Consider the following 21,273-nt stretch of genomic DNA (forward strand, 5'->3'; position numbering starts at 1 on the left):
TTATACTGAAATATAGTACTTCGTTTTTATGTATTTTTTTCCCCATTCTGTTGATACTGCAAACAGCACAACGAAAAATAATATCCAGGAGATATACTGATCCAGTCATGTTGTGCGCGAAAAATACACCAACAAATACGATGTCACCGATTTGGCGACAGAATACTCACACTTTAATCGAGATATTCCGAGCTCAGGGGCAGGCCCTCTACTTCATATTTTGCCATCCAGGGTTAAAACCGTATCTGTAAAGAAAATGCACACCATTAATATTATTGTACTTTAAGCAACAACGTTATTTTTTTTTTATATCAGAGTTCCATACTGTGCAGACTGTATTTTTTGGCTTTTATTTAAAATAAATAAGTTATAGAGAAGAATATTTGATTGGTCATACTATACGACTTTTATTTTAAAGTAAAATTTACGAATCCCAACCCTTTGACGTAAATTGGGTAACCTACCTACGAAACTACCTAATAAGCACAGGGCTACCTTAATTTTGGTAGCTTCACTTCTAAATCTGCACACAATTAATAGTGTAATCTCAACACCGTGAACCCTTTGAAATATAATAGCTTGCGTAGTTTTTTTTATTAAAATACTTATGCTTCTACTGTTTTGACATTATGAAATCTGATTTTATATTTTATAAAATTTCATATTTTATTACGTATCACTTTCTTTCAGGAGGATTAATAGAGTACTTTAAGATTGAGAAATCGTTATATTTACACCTAGTGTGCTTATTGAGCACATATATTAGTCTATGAGAAATTATGAAAGAAATGTTATGACATATTGAAGAAACAGGTATTTCAACTTTAAAACAAAATAATGGACAACACGACTGAACAAAATTAAAAGCATCACTGCATTTAATATATATATTATATATATATATATATATATATATATATATATATATATATATATATATATATATATATATATATATATATATATATATATATATATATATATATATATATATATATATATATATATATATATATATAAATAAAGATATAGGTAAATTATTTCAGCCTCTATTTTTCCCAGGATTCAACAAATACAAAGCATCCGATGAGGACACACCAACAATTGGAATATTCTGACCCGTTGAAACAGGCCATAAAACACTGAATCCTGTCAACACAAAATGCAATCGATACCCTCCGTAGGGTAAGCTGTAATCCATCACTGGAACTAATCCCACATGAGTAATGGCCTTCAATGGAACTCTAAAAACCAATGATAGTTACGTGACGAATCATCCAAATACTATTGTTCACCACCTCAAAATTTGATGGATGAAAAATAACTCCAAGGAGAGAAAATGCAATATGATTCTACGGTAGTAAGTGTAAATACATAACGTATACAGTATATATGAATATGCATAAAAAATATGTACATTATATATACACAATAAGTAATGTATACAAATACAATCATTCATTCATATATATATATATATATATATATATATTAATATATATATATATATAATTAATATATATATATATATAATTAATATATATATATAATTAATATATATATATAATTAATATATATATATATAATATATATATATATATATATATATATATATATATATATATATATCTGGAGTGAAGTTTAAAGTGGCAACTGGCAAAAATGTATATAATACGAGTGCTTTATTAATCCATGTTTAAAGATAAGTGACGAAAGGGGAAATTGAAGACTTGTGAAATAAGAACACCTATGGAAAGACTAATTCGAGTGTTTTGGATACAATAGATAAAGCAAATCGGGTAAAAAAGGGGTTGTATCCAAGACGCCTCAAGTCATGTATGGGAGCAACATAAAATTTTTTACACATTATAGGACCTTTCTATTTGATACTGAAGATTTCCGAGGTGGTGAAAATCATATTCCACACAAATTTAGTAACGTACCAGTCTAATGTGATAGTGAATACAACATTGCAAGGTGCTTGTGTTTTAACGTAACAGAAGTGAACCACTTACACATTCCATAGAAGTGCACCCCTTCAGACATTCAATACAAAGAAACGTCCTAGATACCAAATCACCAGGTATAATCATCTCCAAAAGATTACTTCAAACAATCGAGCAGCAATTAGCTTACACAGTTTGAGAGCTGAATCACAACTTCCACGACACAGTAATAGAGAGACAAACCTTTGCAAATCTCTTCTGACGTCTCTTGGCGAACGAAGATGGACTAAACAACTTGTGTAAAAATGCATTCATCAGAAATATTACGAAGTCAAACTTTATAATGAACTTTTCGGTCACATGCGCCTAGTTGTCCCATCCACTTCCAATATGAGAGCCTATGGACATCAGGTCTCTCAAAATCAAGTGGTACTGATTGAATTTGGCCTAGAAGGCCCTGATCTGGGCTCCGAGAAGACATTCAGTGCCCAAAGCAACGGGGAAGGGGGAATACGTAGGCTACCTCTCACTCGCCCTATTATTATTATTATTATTATTATTATTATTGTTATTATTATTATCATCATTATCACTACAAGCCAAGCTACAACCCTAGTTGGAAAAGCAAGATGCTATAACCCCAAGGGCTCCAATAGAGAAAAATAGCACAGTGAGGAAAGGAAATAAGGAAATAAATAAATGAGAACAAATCATTCTAAAAACAGTAACAACGTCAAAACAGATATGACATATATAAACTATAAAAAGACTTATGACAGCCTGGTCAAAATAAAAACATTTGCTGCAACTATTAAGTACAACTTTAAAAGGTACGATGAAAGAAAGGAGCAGAGGTCTGGAAGGCTGAAAAGTACCTGAAGCTTCGAGTGAAGGAGCAAGAACCCCCTACCCCTTCCCCAACCAAGGTTACTGGCCAAGCTGAGTTTGATCTAGGAAGAAATTTGAAATAGGCGGATAAAAAGGCAAAATACTATGGCTTCTAAACTTGGTTGTTGGATTAATATAGATTATTCTCCCAGACTGAGAAATATGCTAAACCAAACGAGTTATAAAGCGAAACCCTAATAGTAAGATAAAAATGGTAGATTCGCAATTTTAGTTATAAACAAAACTTCAGATCTTCACGAAAAGACAGGTCAAATTAGTTTATAGATCAGAAAACTATCAATCACAATTGCTACACACACACACACGCACATTCAATCGACCCCCCCCAAAAAAAAAAAAAACAAACGGGTAACTACATACAGTATAAGCGAGGCAAAACTTCCTGAGTGCTTATTCCTTTAGGGGAATGAAGCAGCAGCAGCACCACTAGTAACCTACTCGCAGCTGCATGATTTTTGCCATTCAAAAGGCAGCACAGCTGTTCGTATGAATGGGATGAACATGGCCATGCACTAAAGGGGTGATGCCGCTACTCATAAACGCGAGAGGAGAAATACTTCGTCTCTTATTTTGAACGAAAACTAACTTCCAAATGCCTGTAGGCGAGTCACTTCCCGTTCACTTTCTCAATTTCGAATACGAAATGCTAAAATCAATTAAATTTATTTTTGTTCCTACACGCAAATGTCAATATTTATATGGTCCATGCCAATTTTCCAATACAAACTTTTAGTATTTTACTTCACGTGTGTGTTCGACGGTTCAACTACCGGTGCATAACTCATCGATGAAGGAAACAACTCAAAGCTTGCCAAAGTCATTATGTATGCTACATGTGGTGAATACGTTAAAATAAATGTTTCTATGAGCTGCTTAAATTATAGAGCTTAATATGCCTATGGTTAATATATTACAAGTCACCTCATGATTCCTTTGCGTTAATTCATGCTACTGAATATATAAAAAATCGATAGGTGTTAAGTAAACGGTGCTTGAGTATTGGGGAGATCATGCCAAGTTCTCACGACTCCATAGTTAATCCTAAATATTGAATATTTAACGACTTGGGAAAATGGATTACACTGGAATAAACATTTTACGCCCAAAGCTAAACACTGGGACAGGAGGAGTCATTGGTAGAGACAAAAAATTATAAATACCACATTCACTCATAACTAAATGTCATTCACACAGTTAAAAAATAAAATTAAATGAAAAATATAGATTTCATATAGATAACCAACAAGAACATCGATATCGTCCACATCTCGTAAAATGTCTGCAACAAATTTACCATCTAGATAGTATTTGGATAAAATTCTCTGGCATGAGCCATTCTATATTAGTATCAAAATTACGTTGGTAAAACACCCTCAATCACTAATGTACATCATGATTATATCTTTAATTCAAGCTGTAAAAGATAAAGTTGTCATAAGTGGGTAAGGACAGCCTTACAACTAAATGCAAGGGAACCTGATATGTCGATATAGACTTCAAGAGCCGCGTACACACATACTGTATGTATTATACATACATGTTCTGTATGTGTGCGCGCGTGTAATTTGAAATCAGTTTAAAATTATTCGATCTACGGAAATCACGAGAGAGAGAGAGAGAGAGAGAGAGAGAGAGAGAGAGAGAGAGAGAGAGAGAGAGAGAGAGAGAGAGATGGGTACAGGACAAGACCAATGTCACGGGTAGCCGTGGGATCCGTGACATTGATGTGCAAGTGAGGCTTAATTTTGAGTCTCACTGGCTGACCTGTTCTTCTTGACCTTGCTTACATTGTCTCCAACCCAAGGTCTTCTCTGGTCCATTTTCATGACTGACTAGTCAAACTTTACCTTCCCTATGTTCTCGTTATGGAAGAGTTGAATGAGTCTTCAGAGCCATCTAATGATACTTGAACATTCGCGCGAGAGAGAGAGAGAGAGAGAGAGAGAGAGAGAGAGAGAGAGAGAGAGAGAGAGAGAGAGAGAGAGAGAGAGCATCTTTTATGAGCAATTAAGGTGCACTTCATTACTTTGCTAAAGATCTGGATTTAAAAACACTGATAAATTACAAGATCTTGATGGAAAATATGAAAACATGGATAATGATGGGAATATATGGGAGAAAAATCAAGGCAAATCCGTCAAATAGTTAAATTTGAAAGATTGGGGACGGTCATAAGTTCGTTATAGATTATTCAAAGTCATATTAGTTAAAATTCATAACTTAAAAGTAAATTTCTTGACTGGTTAGATGCACAAATGATTCCGTAAAAGATGATGTTTCCATGATGTGATTTTTGCGGTTGGAAGAAATTTGCTCAATCAATTGGCGGTTACCGAGATCAGTAAAAAGTAGAGGTGAAGTCATAGGTGGTTAAAGAGGGTATGTCTGTTAAGGGACGAGGGATTGGGGAGGGAGGGAAGGAGGCTCGGCTGGAGTCCGAAATACCTAACAAGTGACAGAGGGAGGGACCCATTCACATTCAAATGAGGACAGAGGCGCCACACAGCCAGGCCTAAGGTAATGGGTGTATTCCAGACCACACCTAACGTATCGAATAAAAGGTCGACCGAGCGTGCAGAACCATATCAGCTAAATATTGTGACCGGCACATTTGTTTTAGTGTTCATTCGGACAAAACCAGTTTCACAGACATGTCAACTCAATAATGTGGCGCCCCTTAAGTAAGTGCTCGTCTATGAAGGGCTGCTATTACTTTTAATTAACAGTGGTACTATTTTTCATGACAAATATCCATTTTAATTATCATATACATCAATATGCTTGCTTGTTCACATTACAACAATGGCCAACCAATAAAAACTAAAATTGAAAAAAAAGTCACAAAATGAATTATGATACAATTCAGACAAAAATTGGATAATTTTAACTTTCCTATTCACACAATTCTGGTCTACACGAGTGTTCCTTACTTGCATAAAAAAACATTATTCAGTCAACCAACTTTCTTCAGTTCCCTCCGGATTTCCCAACTTTAACATAACGTACATGTAAAACATGGTGTATCCAACTGCAAGGCTTAAGCCAAGAATTAAGCCTACCTACATAATGTGATATGCCATATGGTTTATACGTGAATATGAGACTTGCTACTCTTCTTAAGTTTGATTAAGACGATAGGAAGTCCATTCTCCCTCCAAAGACTAACTGATAACACAGATAAGGGCAACTGTTGCTAAGGATCAAATTTGAGCCATGATAGTTAATATTTCAAACTGGATCGTGTGAAATTATGACTGACCCATTGTAATTATCAACAATCCATTACATAGTTAAAATCTATGGACTAAGCCTATTCAATTTCTCATTTAGCATATGCACTTATAAAGTAACTCCACTTTTCTATTCAAACCAGTATTACAGAGAAAATAAATCAGTAGACAGGCACTTGAAATCACGAGACCACCCATCCTTTACCAAAAGACCTACGGAAAAGGGGGGAGGGGCTAGAAAAGGCATCCTCGAGTCTTTGGGCGTTGTTTAATCTTGGCTGAAGATTTTTGGCGATGCATCTACCCCCGGCCCGGAAAGTTAGCAAGTTGTACAGTTCTCCTTTAATGATGTAGCGCTCAACTATACAACCTACTACCTCACCGGACATTCGGAGGCACAGTCTGCGATCTCTTTCTTCTTCCTTCCTACAGAATGTCGTCTTCCATTTCCAAGGCATAACATAGACAAATGCTTAAAACATTGTTTGGTAGAAACTACAATAACACTTCATTTGTTACTTTATTACAATTTCAAATTATCCATGAAGGGAAATACTATTGGGCAACATATGAGAATCCTTGAGGATAAAAGTTTCAACACAATATCAAGTGAGGGCGATTCAAGTAACCTTTATTTCAATGTAAAACTAAATTTTGTATTTTGTTTCTTTCATGACTACACTAACTGGTTTTAATGACCACTGAAGTTGAGGTAACCAGTAACAATACACACTACACACAAAAAAAAAACTAACAAAATTAAAATTTTATAATGTATGTTTCGTAATAGTAATTTGCCTGAAAATGAACATTAAACTCAAATTCTACTTAAACTACATGTTATAACAAAATCTCCCCTTCGACACTGATTATCTTAAAAACAATTTTGGTATTTTAATTTAATATAAAGACTACCCTTTCATATTGAATAATTTACAAATACATGGGAACAGAAACTTAAAATTTTATTCGTAAAGCACAATTCAATTATATATGATAATGGAGAAAACCTACAGACCATTTGCTGTATCAGCCAAATATACTTAGGAGAATAAAACCTTAATTTATGTCGGTTGCTGTTGAGGCTGCTGTCATTTTTTCTAAAGTACCGAGAAATTAACATTCTAAACAAACCTTCCAGTCGTTTCAGGAGGAGGAAATGGTTGAAACCAGCGACATCTGACACCTGTCGACGATTTCGATGGCTGCATTCCTGGAGGTAGCGATGAAATTTGCTCTGCACAACCTATCCCCACAGAACTGAGCTTGTGTAACCATCACCACAAGTTCGGATCTACGGGTTTAGGCGATGAGGCTTTTTCTCTCTCTCTTCTCCTTTGCTTCCAGGACCAAAATTTTGAGCTCTTGCTTTCCTTCTCCCAGTGTCGTCTCTGCAGATCGGGAAAAGGGGTTGCCTGACTGACTGACTGTCTGTCTACTGTCTCTTCGGTTACACAGACTTCACTTTTCGTAATAATTATTTGCAATTGTCTACCATTTAACATTCAATAAATAGAAATCTACTCCTTACAACAATTCCTAACACTCCTACGACAGCTGTGCTACTGAAAATGTATGAAATAAAAACTATATATACACTGTACCAGTGTGTCTGGTAGGTGAAAAAAAAAAGTTTGGTCCCGCCCAATTCCCAAGGACATCTATCAACAACGGAATACAGAAAACACCACCACCCACACCTTTATCACTGTGATGGGGTTTATACCAAAGAACCAATTACAAATCTGGGAAAAATTCATAACGGAAATTAAAGCAGCTAAATTATCATCATTACTACTTTGTCTGCATCAGGAGTTTCGATGAAACCAATCACTCAAACCACTAATAATGGCATTCAACCCTGGAATCATGAATACTACACACACATTCCAAAGATTAATGAACATTAATAACCATACATTTGCTTAGAAACAAAAATGTGGATGCTGGAACTGTTGGAAGGTAACACGAATTCTTTGAAAGTAACACATGAATTCTTTAAAATATGTTAACTCCCACACACCAGACCACTGCGTAGCTGACGTGTCAAAAGTATGGCAAAAAGCCAAAGAGCCTACCGAGATGGAGAGGGGGGGGGGAGTAAATTATCTTAATTGAGTCGAATGAGAGTCCTTTGTGCACAAACTGAATTGCAGGGGCTGACTGTACTGACCAATACGAGTTAATGGAGCTTCAACCTCGTTCACCCTTACATAGAACAGTTGAAATAGCAATATTGTCTTAAACCTTTAAGTTGGCAATGAGAGGGTCAATACTAAAGGGCAGACTTACCTTGAAGGAATGTATTTCAATGAATAAATTCACAATATTCAATAAATAATAAGAGATGTGACTGATTGATGTTAATTTTATTTCTAAACCCGACTTACCACAAAATACTTAAAGGTTGAACGACAATTTTACTTTAAATGGTTAGATAAGCAAAGGGACTTATGAAATTCCACTTCTCAATTCTGTTCGTTGATCGTTCGACCAACTTTTCATTGAGAACATCAAGTTATGAAAACAAGACATGTGACCTCATAGTGCACATTCATTACGTAATTGGGGATATATTTGTTCCAAGTTATACAGTAATTTGTCAAGTGTGAGACACTGACCGACAGAAGGGGGGGGGGGAGATATACTTAAGCAGTCTACCTTTTTTCAAGTAGGAAATTCCTACGGTCGAGTAGGGCAGTTGTAATTGGTAAGAGTGGCAGCTACTTCAAGTATGAAGGTTAATTCAAGTAACTAAACTTTGCCATCTGAACGGGGTACTGTACTAATGCTTGCTAAATAAAGAGGGTATGTATATTACAGTTCAAAGGCTATGACCAATGATAATGCTATATACAGATGAACAGTACTCATTCAATCTTGTAAGAAGAAGTGTAATGACAAAGCGAAACTACAACAAATTGAAAATTTTTCCATGAACATGGAGTTTGGATAGATCCCTTCACCATGCAGTAAAGGTTGAGGAAAATGTATAAGTATTAAATGCGCTAATTTTAATCTTGTCAATTCAGTAATGACGAGAAGCAACTACGTCCTCCTGCGACTCTGCCAACTCTCCATTGAGTATTTTATTGCTTTATAATTCTAGATTCTACTGTTCCCCCATTATATTAATATATTTAATCATTTTTAGTGATTGAAAGTATAGGAACAACAGCATTGATTTTCTGTGTAAATAAGTTTGTGAATAAACGTGGTTTTTTATACTTATTTCTCATATTCCTTTTTATCGAGATTGAAAGAACCTATAATGAATCAGATCGTAACAGTCCTAACATAATGACAAGTTTGAACCACTTTAACCATGTAACAAGAGTAACTACGACTAGGGAGCCAGTAACCGAATGTGGGGAAGGGGGGGGGGGGGGTGAGACTGGCAGAAGTAAAGTGACGGTTCAAAGTAAATCGTACTTGTCCCTCATCCTGACTTCGTCGGAAGGGGACTAACAAGCAACTACATCATTGTTAAGACAGTTCAAAACAGGAGGTTGAGATGCCTAGCCAGAATTTGATGGCTAACTTATTAAATACTGATATCGAAGGATATTTCAAAGAAATTGGGGGGTTAATTTAAAGGGTGTTTATATGGACTAAAATCTTAGTATGTTTTCAAATTCAGCCCAACCAACATGGTTCACAGCTGGTCCCAATGGAATACATTTTGAGAACTAATTAAAATTTTGGTTTGAGAGAGAGAGAGAGAGAGAGAGAGAGAGAGAGAGAGAGAGAGTGTGTCATAACTACGAATGAAATAGGTCAAAAGTAGATAAAACTAGCAACTAATATACAGGTGCAGTTGCCAACAATGGAGATTACCGGAAACTTTTCATCATGAACAGGGCACCCAAGTAACCCTACTACTTCAAGACGAGTAATGAACCAGACAATTTTATAGAGAAAACAGCGATGAATGTCCATGTTAAGTAGAATCATTTAAAAATAAGGAATTATCACTACTAATGGAAAATCGGTTACCTTAGCTTATAAAAAACGACGGATTATAATTTCCGTGATTCTCATCACGTAAATTCCATATCCGACCCGAGATACTGAGACAACCAATTATTAAATACGACCAATTGCGCCATGAAGACAAATGAAGAGCTAACCCCCCCCCCCAACCTTTTGTATTGGGCAACCCACACACGCGAGTGTAACGCCAGTAGCTGCCTATTAACTCCTCGTACTGAACAGGCAGACGAGCTAAGTAGGAAAAAATAGGCCTAAATAAATCAAGCAGTATTGCGGTTAACCGCACTCACGGCCTTTTGTTATGATACACTTACCATTCTAATGTCTGAACTTCCCTTCCCCCTCCCCACCTCCCCGGCCCTTTCTGTCATCACGACATTACAGTGAATTATGGCCATCAACTTGCTTTCCAACAATCTCAGACAGACCTTAAGGATGGAAAAAGTGAATAATTTCCCCTCGTATCACCACTCCTTGAGGAAACTAGTACAGTACATTGTTTTAATTCATACTATTACATAAGGCTCTCATATATTTTGATTACGATGCGTCAAGATCTTGCCAAAGGAGCTTAAAATATTTATAGATAACTTGCACAGCTAATTTTCCACAAAATTATCTAAGGAAGCTAATGAAAATGATAAAAATTATTGATTTGTCTCCATTTCTCAAGTAACTTTCGGACGGCATAATTGACAAATATCAGAAACTGATAAATCCAAAATTTTACGAAACAAAAAGCTATTAATCATTTAACACCAAGGAACAAAGAACACAGTCACAGACGTGACTTGAAACCAGTCAAGAGTAAAATTTTCTCAACTAAAGAAAATGGACAGGCAGTCTACGTTTTCTTTAAGGACAGCTGACCAGGACGCCTAATCCAAAAATTTCTATCTGAATGGTTCGCACAAGCGCCCAGACGGTTACTAGGCCTAACCCTTCTTTTGACATCCATGAAAGAAGAAAGTGACAAACTCCGCCTTAATTGGACGAGGGGGAACAGGCCTCACAACCGGGGGAAGGGTGCCTCCACGTGCTTAACTCTGTCAAAATACAATCAATCACTTGGGAGGTCTTGTAGGTCAAGGAGCTTAGTCCATGGGGGGGGGGCCCTTAAAATATAAAAATTTAACAATGAAATATTAAGGAATGTTCAAGACAACTGCAGCTATAAAGCCCTGCATATTTGACAGAATCCTAAACAACAAAATCGTGTAAACAAAAAGGTGGAAAGCACTGAAACTAATCTACTTTGGTCTTATTCCTAAATGTATTACTAGCTAAAAAAAAATGGGCCTTATTTTACGTCCATTCTACCTAGGGCAGACGCTTGCTCGCCTTATTTTAGGGTAATTGCTACCGAGCCAGACTTTTAGTTCACTACTTCGTGCGGTGTGTGTTAGGGCATCATAAACTCATAAGACCGGAAACATGGTTATCAGGTCAGTAGATAAACGGGGAAGAGGTCAAAGGGGGAGAAAACCCGTGGGAATGCATCTCTTGGCAGAGAGAGAGAGAGAGAGAGAGAGAGAGAGAGAGAGAAATTCTTAAAGTTAAGCAAATATTAATTGACAATGAGTGATGAGGTACTAGGCTTTCTTAAAATTGAAACCAAGAAAAAAATGGTGAAAAGTAAAATCACTATTTACAAAAACGAAGTGGCCAAATGTCTTTAGAGATATTGCAATTGCTGATACGAGAATTACCTCAAAGGGAAGCGTTGTTGTAAGTTTTGCTGATGGAACTAACATAATCCACAAAAGAGGTAGCACTTTAGTAGTACGGAACGAGGTTAAATTTGAAACCACGATCTGACTAATGTCAATTATTCCTCCTCGCAAAGGGATAAAAGAAATTAGTGCTCTTGACAAAGAAATTCTCCTTGCTGGTTTTGCTGGACCTTTACAGTGATCTATTCCTGGATTGTTTTTTACCGAGGGTATGACGTTGTGACATTATTCACCGTCCGAAAGAAATGTTATATAGTTAAATAATGTTAGAAGTACATATTTTTCCAATGTTGGACATTGTTTAATATTACGACATATTCCCAGGGCACAGCCAATTAGTAATTTTTCCCCTAGAACATTCCAGACAAAACTGAAAATTAAACGTATTCTCACAATGTTACAGGAAACTCCCAAATCTAAACTAATTGTCTTTCATATTCCTTTCCAGATTTTGCCCATATGTGGGTAGACAGCAGAATTCAAGGGAACATGACCAATCCAGATTTCAATTCCCCAAATATAAAAATAAGAGGGAGATGGAGATTTGTCAAGATTTAAGTCCTGTCATCGATGACGTGAAGATTAAGGACAGAGCGAGGGAGAGGAAAAACGATGAGACCCCACTCCTCCCCCCCAAGGACATGACGCTACTGCCACTGCTTTTAACACTTGCCCAAAACGAGAGTTGCAGGAGGGGGGGGGGAGTAGGGTGACACGCACCAGGGATCACTGAATAGAGCATTGTGGAAAGTTGAAGTTAATCCTAAAGGTCCTGTGGGAAACATTTCCGATTTCCAATGACCAGGGGAAGAAAGGGGGAGGGGGGAGAAATAGGGAAACGATTCCTTAGGTATACAATGCATCCGGTGTAAAGCTATAGAAGGGTTACTTCCCTCCCTCCCTCCTTTCAATCTCCCTTTCAAAGATTAAGGAAGGGGGAAGAGTTGACGTGTGATTTACATCGTGGTTTCTTTCTTCTTTCCGAAAAAAAAAAAACAAGTCTATCACAGAATAGAGCACCAATCAAAAAGACAAGTAAATAGCAACCCCAAAAACAGTACAGTTGGAAAATAAAAATACAATCTGGTGTAACACTTACCCTTTAGAACGTTCAAATATTTGCCATCCATCATCCATACCTGGAAAATAAAGAAACAAAAAGTTAAAACATGTACTAATAAATTTTCATTTAAAAAATTAAATTAATTTATAACAGCAGTCCTGTCACTAGGGCCTGGGAGACCATTCAGTACCTAAAAGCAACGAAGTGAACCTGCTTGAGATGCACTGATGGCATTTAGCCCCTACGAGTACAAAAACCTTTAATTGGATAATTTATTTTTGTAGATTTAAAACATTGTTATTAAAAAAATTCTAAACACGACCTTTACTGTATTTGGGAAAAAATGAAAAATTTAGATCCTACCATAAAACTAATCTTGCCTCACATATCAGAATATTGAATCGTTGTGAAATTGCATCTTACATTTTAACTAGATATCAAAACCACCTTCATCTTTTCTATTTTTCTCTATATATACAGTAATTCAGTGCATCCAAAAAGCAGCTAAGGGATAGGCCTACATCAAGGCTTAGGCAATAGTACAGATATCGAAACTAAATGTTCGCATTTAATCTATTTTAAGGACAAAATTTATCGAAAATTGCTCTAGTAACAAAAAGTTTAGCTATTACGGGTCTTTTCATAAATTTTCCGTTCTTTTGGCTTCTTGACATATTTTTTTTTTAAATAATTCGGACGAAAAATGTGTAGTCGGGCACTAAGAACGCACCAAAACAAAAATATAATTTTCTCAAGTTACGAGATAAATCACAGTAGGCCTACGTGTAAAGGGTTATGTCGTTTTAAGACTGATCGAAGATTCGATGACAAAGACTAAACAGAATCAACATAAAAAGGCCAAATAAAGATACTAAGTACACAAAATACTAAAAAAATTAAAGTCCACATTACTAAAAGCATCAAAAGTTAAATAATGCCCGGCGTATAAATATAATGACAGCAGTACAGTAGTAGGCATGTAATATAGGCTAACCTATTCAATGAAAACTAAGCAGAAAAAAGTGGGGCAAAACTATAAAAAGTGAAAAATGTTATAATGAAAACTACAACAGTCTAAACTCCAAAGCCTTTATAGCTATAGCTATAAATCCTAATTGGCCAAAACATCATCAAGTCCGATTCAGGGACTTTGCCTATCAGTCCGGCGCTGGGTTCTGAGAAGACATTCAGCACCCGACTTTATCCAGATTCATTAAAAATTTAAAGCTTACTTGAAACGGTTTAGAAGGACAAGCTGACAAAGTTCCCAATTCAGAGCCTAAAACTTTTCCCTCAGTTCCAATGCCGTTTTTCTCACCCCCATTATAGCCTATAGCCCAGCACCAAAGCCCCCCTGGCCCCACCGATAGACCAAATTCTATACCAAATCAAAATAGTACAAAAGAAAATTTGTTGTAGCAAATAAAAAGGAAAAAAAATTGTTGTAGCAAATAAAAAAAGAAAATTTGTTGTAGCAAATAATAAAAAAAGCAATCTACCGGGCCCTCAAGTAAAATGAAAGGCACCGAAAGCCCCACAAACACAGTCGATGCTTAGGGCCAGAAAGCAAGGCATAATAATCAGCAGCCGTGTCACCAAGCACCGCCTACCAGTCTGCATGAGCCAATCGCAGTGGAAGCTGGATAACAAAGGTTTTCTTTCTCCTCGACACAAGGTCAACCAACAGACAGAACTCCACCCACATTCATTTAATTAGTCCTGGAAACCCTTGTCATGCAGTCCAAAAAAATCCCTTACGCCCAACATGAAAACAACCCGTTAAGAGATTGAAATAAAATATGTCATATACTCGTATAGACGATTTCGTAATCATGGACGACGAAGACTTTTCCTTTTTTGAGGGGTCCTACAATGGGTGATAAACATGTAAAATTTTATGAGAGAGAGAGAGAGAGAGAGAGAGAGAGAGAGAGAGAGAGAGAATATTTTCCTATTAACAGAAACGAGGATCCGTTTTCCACTATATAAATACCTATTAACAATTAAATACTAATACAATTCACCTCTACCCACCTAAGGCAATTTCTCTTTATTTATATTGAGGGTGTTTGAACACAATCAGTAATGTTTATCTAGTACCTGGTGAGGCTGTTATCTCCATAAAAGTAAAGAAAATATTAAGGCAAATTTAAGGAATGGCCTCTTAATAGTTAAAACTATAAATATTTAGTGATCAAATACCGATGAACTAAAAGAATATCGTTAATAATTGCCATATATACCCTTTTGGGTACACGGGATTATTGTGACCACCTCAAATATTTGTAGCTTTAAATCGCAATGTCAAAATCCTGTTAGCTTCACATTACTAATGTAAGAGCACTTCATAGATTTTCCATGGGTTTCCCCCTTGAATTTCCATCAAAGTACCAAATACTTCAGACGACAACCTACTATAACAACTACCTTAGAATCCTATACGTAGCCTAAACAACTTGTCTTCCAGTGTAAAGAAAAGACAAAACTTAAGATCCTTTATTTTCGCATTATGAACTGAAAACCTTTAATATTCAATGTTGAATGTCCTAGAATTCACAAGAAAACAAGAACCAATTTCCTTTTTTTTTTTTCCCCCCCAAAGGACCTACCAGAGACTCCCACCAGTCGAAGATCTAAGAACGAACAGGGAGGCGGAGGCGCGAGAGCTTTCTAGCAAGCAGAAAAATCAATACACTAAGCCACCAAGCACAAACAGTAGTCTATCGAAGGCATACTAAGTGCTACGCTCGTTCAGTTACGAATAAATCTTTACCAACCAAACTCGAGGCCCGATCATTTAGTCACAGGGGGTTTGAAAACAAATCCCTTTTTCATCCTAGGTGGACCCTATCACGATTATATCATCAGTGACACAAGAGGCGGCTGGTGGTAGTGGTGGTGGTGGCTGCGGCCGATGCTGAGAGAGAGAGAGAGAGAGAGAGAGAGAGAGAGAGAGAGATATTGGCGGTTGTTACAGAGACCAAGTAGTTACACTAGGTTTCAAACTGGTAAAGCCAGACAGTCACAGAGAGAGAGAGAGAGAGAGAGAGAGAGAGAGAGACCGTCCGTCCCTCCTACTACTACTCCTGCTGTTGCAGCAGACTTTCAAGCAGAACTAGCACACCAGCTCGGCATCCTGACTATACTGCCACATCTTCACCTCTTCTGAACTCTTTTCGTTCTCGTTCCTACAATCCTCGTTCCTATCTGGCGTCACAATTACAATTTGGGCTCTCGATAATAATATATAGTTTACATTATATATATATATATATATATGTGTGTGTGTGTGTGTGTGTGTGTGGTTCTCAATTTAGATCAGGAATGCTCATTTCTTTTCTTTTACATTTATAATGTACTGAATTGGTAATCTCTATTCCTTCAATATAATAAAGAAGGTACCTTGCTTCGTGCCAGCTGTACCAGGTGTAATTAGGAGGGGGGGGGGAAAGCGAGCTGCTATGATTTATTGAATAATCTATTTATTTAAAACCTTTCCTTTATTGTAATTAAAAAAGTAACAAGATTAGATATGAAATACATTAAAACACACACACACACACATATATACATATATATATATATATATATATATACCTTTTCCTCGTAAAAGGACTTAGTAACATTAGTATATATAAAAATATAGATAAAGAATGATAAACATGGTCATAACTTGCTTTTGTTTATTATGCCTTTTATATAAATACTAAATTAAAAAAACACAACAAAAATCTCACTTTCCCTTCAGAGGAAACAAACAAGCAATACCAATAACTTAGAAGCGATGTTTGGATGGTATGAAAAGCTTGATAAAATTGCTCACAATGGGCAGAGAGAGTTTTTCAAGTTAATACAGTATGTAATACTTGCATTTTCTATTAAAATTATCAAAAAGTTACCAGTATTCATCAATAATAGTACTCCCTATCCTCACAAGCCGTTGCCTCTTTGCCTAATACGTTATTAAGTGTATTATTGCGTTCAGGAATTAAATAATTTACATTAATGTGGGCTGATGTCAAATATTATACTATATAGTTAACGAGAATGAGGTAGACTAAAATAACACGTGACTTAAACCTTTATGTACTTCTTAACAGGTCATTATACAGCAAATTAAACTACTATAAACCAATTTTGAAGATACACAGCAACCCACAGAGAGGGGGGCATCAGCAAAGAAGGGCGAGATGATTTGAAGGTGTGTGTGTGTATGTATGTATGTGCGTTTCCTTGCCAATCCCACCTCCACACAGCTAGGTTGCTAAGCAGGCGCCGCCCACCAGCCCACCAACACTACCACCACCCAACCCCATCCCCAGCCAAGAGCCTCTTCAACGTATAACACTCCCATGATCAATACAAGGCAAAGTTAATTCTACAGATAAATTAGAACGTTGGGTTAGATAAGAAATGGCATTTTCTTAAGGAAAATTCAGCTACGAACTTGCCCTAACCAAGGCCTTTCATTAAATCAGTCCAAACATTTCTTTTAAATGGACACCAACAAATTAATGTCACCTAAAGAATTAGTTTTATATTTTATGAAAATTAGTTTTAGATTTTTTATGAAAGGACAAGTGTCAAATCCCGCTCTTCTCCCGTTATTCTTTCCATATGCAAACTTTACATAACTGCCGTATAACAATACACAAAGCTAGCTTGGGAACATCGTGTTAATTGTTAGGAATATAATAGAACCACAACTTTTAATAAGTGAAGACACCTTGCAAGTGCCGAGTGAAATCAAATGACATATCTATCTTCAAAACCTTTTTTTCGAAAACAGCAATACATTAAAAACCCGCATGATGCAAATTTACTAAAAACATTCCTTGTGAAGAATAGGTAAATTATACATACATATAATAAAATACGTTATACAAGAATACTATCACCAATTGGCGAGATAGGATCACCAAGAGAAAATGCGAAATACTTTATGCTTTTATCCCGGAAAATATCAAGTCACTGCAGCTGCAGCTTTTCAGTCTTAAGAAATGTTACCAATAAGAAGTTTAGAAACTAATGACTAATTAAATTTCTCTCTCGGGTGAAAGAAGCATTAACCCAAAATAAACAGAGTAATGAATGAAACTAAAATAATTATTCTTTTATCAAATTAAAAGTACATTCTTCAATAAATTTGGAATGTTTTATTGTGAAGTTGGTCATTAAATGTTTTAAAGTTGGTATGTGAGTCACCAACAATTATACAAAGCAAATATATCAACCAATATGAAGAGCATCGAAGTTCTCTTAAGCATATCAGTACTCTATAGTATTTCGCATCTACTGCAATTGGCGGACAGAACGCCAGAGCACCTTACTTCTGGCACCAGAGACAACCATCAGGGCCTATCGTCACTTTCGTTTTTATTTCTAACTTTACGATTCAACAGATTTTGTTTCCAAAGAGATTCTCCTCCTCACTTTCTATCTAAATCTTCATTACATGACCTCCTCTTTAATGCTCTCAACCCTCTTTTTTGTGAGTGCTCCTTTCTCTCTCTCTCTCTCTCTCTCTCTCTGGCTCTCTTTATTGATCTGTGAACGAACTGCCAAGGCTCGCCGGCCAATCTAAGTATTGGCCTCACGGCTTAACAACAGACCGTGTGCACTTTTAAGGACGTCTCTGGTGCGCGCGCAAACAAACATAAATGTAATAAAAACAAAATAGACTTTTCGTTGAACTGTGTCCGTGAGATATCGTATGAGATATACATCTTTATATACTGCGCAGACGTTATTTTTTTTTTTTTCATCCAGGAGTACGAATACAAATATACTCTTTGTATTACAACATTCACGTAATATACTAAATGCAATGGATGGTTTAAAGCATACAAAAAGTTTTACAAGATTTGGTTTAATATGTATCAAAGCGTACTTGAGAAAAACTCATGGAAACGAATGTCCTCCAATTTCTTTAGAAAAACCATAAAATTCAAAATTTATCTCAAAAGACTCGAGTCTACCAGATTTTTTTTTTACCCAAAAACGTTACATAATATCTTGTGTATCATTGGCGAGGGAAAAATGCAAAAACATTGAGGAAAATAAATCACTAACACACGTCTTCAAGAAACCTTCCCAAATTTTCTAACTTTTTCCTGGTGTGGTCACCAACCTTTTCACATTACTATACCGAAGGAGTACAGGAATTTTCAATTTATAAATGAAGCTTAGGTCAACATCTCAGAACAAATCTGAAGGCTGACCTTTATAAAAGAAATAAAAATGTTTACAAAATGATCCCTTACAAGTAAATATTAATCTTCTTTTAATTCCACCAAAAATTGGACTTTATTGCTATTAATGCTAAATAATAACAGCTAGAGCACACACAAATTGAATCATCTGACAACGTTATCAATTATAAAAACATTGCAGTACGATTCTAGAAGCCAGATATACATACTCCATGGGCTAAAAAAATATATTGCAAAAATTACAATATTTGGATAGTTTTTTTTTCTTTTCATTTTTTAATAGAATACCGATTTCTTTGGCTAAGACTCTAGAAGCACATAACCATTATCATAAAAAAAAAACACACACACGCACACAAACATTTTGAAATAAAGTACAACTCAACCACCCAAAACAACTATATTAAAATCTTGAAATGTCCAGACGACAGTAGCTTATAGCTATGTACCTTACGGGAATGTTGGGCGTTATTAATTTGGTAAAATCTAATTCCAAATTCTCTCTCTCTCTCTCTCTCTCTCTCTCTCTCTCTCTCTCTCTCTCTCTCTCTCTCTCTCAGAGACTATCCTACACAAATGAGCTCTCCCACTCTTGTGTCCTTTCTCCCAGGCCGACCCCTTCTGAACCTACGCGGCGACGCTCACCAGCACTCTTTGTCTGGCCTACTTCTCATTACTACTACACACATCATTAATAAGTTGCCTTCCCCCTTACACAACTGCCTCGGCATCTGCGGTAGCAGCTGGAAGAGAGAGAGAGAGAGAGAGAGAGAGAGAGAGAGAGAGAGAGAGAGAGAGAGAGAGAGAGAGATTACATAGACATCAGTAGATGGGGGCTATTTTTAGTAAACGCGATAGTTCAGGCTTAGCCGAAGAGGCAAATGTGCTAAAGAGGGAGGTATAAACTAGTTTGATGTTGGGGAAGGGAAGGAGGGAGATGTTGAAAAGAACTGAATACAAATATGATCCTCGTCTCCCTCTCTCCCTCCCTTCCTCCCTCCCTCCAATGCATGCGCGATCTCCGTGGTATCTGTGAATGGCCCTCGGGGTTACGTCATCGTTAATTGATCACGTGGCACTACACAGAGTGGGGGGAACAGGAGGATAAGGGGGAGTAACTGAGGGAACACGAGGGGAGTAGTAGTGAGTAGAAGAGAGTTAGAGATCGGGAGAAGGGAGAGAGCGACAGGAGAGAAAAAGAGAGAGGCAGAGAGACAGAGCCAGCACGAGAATTTACTATAGGAGACTGGGAGCGGAATGAGTACGAATAGGGAACGAAGGGAGTCCATACGTTAGCAGAGAGAGAGAGAGAGAGAGAGAGAGAGAGAGAGAGAGAGAGAGAGAGAGAGAGAGAGAGAGAGACCGTTAATAATAACGAACCTGATTTTCAAAAAAGTAAAAGCATGAATGGCGTATCCTATGAGAATCGAGGTAGCTGACAGTAAAATCCATAACCATTGAGAAAAATAAAGACCGAAAGAAATAAAGCGAGACCCAACAATAAAGAAGTCCGTTCCAAATGAACACAACCAAGCCGATGTGTGTGTACGATGGCTGGAGGGGTCAACAACCTCACGTTTGTCTGTCCCTGAACTCCCAGACCCTCATCTCCCCCAGCCCACCCCTTTCTATCACCCCATCCACCAACAGCTTTCTTAGTAAGGCCCACAATTCTCTCATATTTAACGTTCTCGTGTAACGAAAAGATTTCCAAAATGGTTCCCATATTACAAGGTTATATCAGCCTTACCTCAGCGTTGTACAAACTTACATAAATGTCTTACAATATGTCGAATATACAATATAAACAAGACTCCAACTTCAACTCTCTTCTTCCTCTCTCCCTCTCCCACTCTCTCACCCGTAACCGTCGTCCTATACATAAAATGCTCCTTACGAAAATCGATAAGGTATCTGGGCGTTCTATTAATTCGCTCTAGCTTCTCGACTCTTCGTTCAACGAACTCCAGTATTTGCGAGTTTCATCTGGCTTTTATTACAACGTCGCCTTCGCCATAAAAATATGTTCCTTAGATATAAGGGAAAAGTTTACGTACATTATAGTCCCAATAATCTGACATTTTCAAACCACCAATGAACGAAGAGCCGAACAAAAGAAAAGGCTACTGGCATTGGAGCAGTACCTATCTCGTGCACGAAAAAGAAGCATGTAAACACAGTCGCCAA

At 36.8% G+C, this 21,273-nt stretch overlaps 1 long non-coding RNA gene across 1 annotated transcript in view; it reads right to left on the reverse strand.

Moving 5' to 3' along the window:
- The window catches only part of LOC137622923 (uncharacterized), a 45,939-nt gene that overhangs the window by 11,488 nt on the left and 13,178 nt on the right, over window positions 1–21,273 (reverse strand). The window contains exons 2-3 of the long non-coding RNA XR_011040521.1: window positions 12,911–12,950; window positions 171–245 (exon numbers count right to left, since the gene is read on the reverse strand). This is a non-coding gene — a long non-coding RNA (uncharacterized lncRNA). The remainder of the gene's footprint in view (window positions 1–170; window positions 246–12,910; window positions 12,951–21,273) is intronic.

This window comes from Palaemon carinicauda, chromosome 30 (assembly GCF_036898095.1).
Source record: "Palaemon carinicauda isolate YSFRI2023 chromosome 30, ASM3689809v2, whole genome shotgun sequence".
NCBI classification, from domain to species: domain Eukaryota; kingdom Metazoa; phylum Arthropoda; class Malacostraca; order Decapoda; family Palaemonidae; genus Palaemon; species Palaemon carinicauda.